The following is a 1,797-nucleotide window of genomic DNA, read 5'->3' as shown; positions in this document are numbered from 1 at the left end:
AAAACTCAAAAACCAAATTCACTGCCATTGCATGGATTCCAACTCACAGCAACCCCCTTTGGGTTTCTGAGGCAGTCAATCTTCATGGATGTAGATTGCCCTATCTTCCTCCTTTGGAGCAGCTTGAACCACCAACCTTCTTATTGACAGTCAAATGACTTAGGCACCATGCCATCAGAGCTCATCACTGTTACAGTACCAAGACTTAATTGTTAAGTCTTGAAGCTGAGAATAATGATGCTACCTGAATTCCCACCTTTCTCCACACACATCAGGTTCATTGCCACCTTCCGTTTCTATGATCTCCTCAACTTGGAATTCCCCTTACTCTTGCCCTCTGCTTATCTAAATTCTAGTATGTGATTCAAAATTAGAATTCTGTCTCCTCCATAGAACATCACATTTTGCCCCAGCCTATGCTAATTACTCCTTGCACAAAATAAGTTACATAACATAGTTTTGCATTACATAGCCATTTCATCTCTGTATGCCTTGATGAGTCAGATGAGGAAAATAACAGCATCTATCTCAGATTTCTAGTTAAGATTAAATAAAATAATGTATATAAAGTGTTTAGGGCTGCTCCTGGAATATAGTAAGTGTTGAATAAGTCATCTGTTATATCATCATGTAGTGACATTACAAAGCCCAAAGTTAGGGCTATCACTAATTGTTCTGTATAGTACATAGTAATGGTATTGAAAGCAGCAGAGAATATATCTCTGTGCTTTGAATACAAATGGGATACCTGTCTCCCAGGATAGGTAGTGAACAGTAGGTGATGCTCCTTGAGTGCTAACTCTGAGCCAGTCAATGTTCTAAGTGCTTTACTTGTATTCACTTGGTTGAATGCTTATACTCCTCATTGTTCAGGTCTATTGTCAGCCAGGTGCTGTTGAGTAGACTCCTACTCATGGAGACCCCATGTGAGCCAGAGGAGAACTGCACTCCACAAGGTTTTCAATGGCTGAGTTTTTGGAAGTAGATTGCCAAGCCTCATTTGTGAGGCAGCTCCGGGTTGACCCAAACCTTCAATGTTTTGGTTAGCAGCCAAGCGGGTTAACTGCTTGCACCACCCGGAGACTAGGACTATTGTTAGTATTCCCATTCTACATATGAGGAAACAGGCCCAGAGAGGTTGGGTAACTTGTCCCAGGCCAGACAATGAGCTAGTAAATAAATGGGAGAGCTGGATCGGAACCTAGACAGTGTGGCTCCAGAGCCTGTACTCTTAACCACCCTGCTAGTCCCCATGCAAATTGGAAGATGAAACCCCAGGCAAGACTATGGGAAGCCAAGAGCCCAGTTAGAAAAAGTGAGGGGAATTTCATTGGAAAGTTTCCAGACTCTTAAGAGAACACAGGCTTTGGGGTGGCCCATATTTGTGGAAAATGAGCAAGTCTTGAATGTGAACTGGGTGTACTTTTGGTATCCTTGTTCCCTGTCCCAAAGTAGTTCCAGTTACATTCTGGACTCCCAGCCTGAGTGTCTGTGGCTGTCTTAATGACTCACTGTGAGGAAGGGGACAGGAGATAAGGGAAAAAGAGAGCAGTATTCCAAGACTGGGGGCATCCGAAGAGCCTCCGTGAGCGCTGGAGTGGTGGCAGCAAAGCTGGAAGAGAGGAGCCTGTCCACTGCTGCCTGGCCACTGAGACATGTGAGCAGCTTTCAGAAACTTGACTCATAAATCAAGCCTCAAGGTCTTATCTCTAACCTCTTTCTTGACTCCTTCTTGGCTCCAATCCTGTTTATCTGGAAGGAATTTCAAGTGTTACCCAAAGCTGAGAGAGAACATAA

This window comes from Orycteropus afer, unplaced genomic scaffold (genome assembly GCF_000298275.1).
Source record: "Orycteropus afer afer isolate SDZICR_OR568_19922 unplaced genomic scaffold, OryAfe1.0 scaffold00549, whole genome shotgun sequence".
NCBI lineage: Eukaryota > Metazoa > Chordata > Mammalia > Tubulidentata > Orycteropodidae > Orycteropus > Orycteropus afer.
This window is presented reverse-complemented; position numbering follows the sequence as displayed.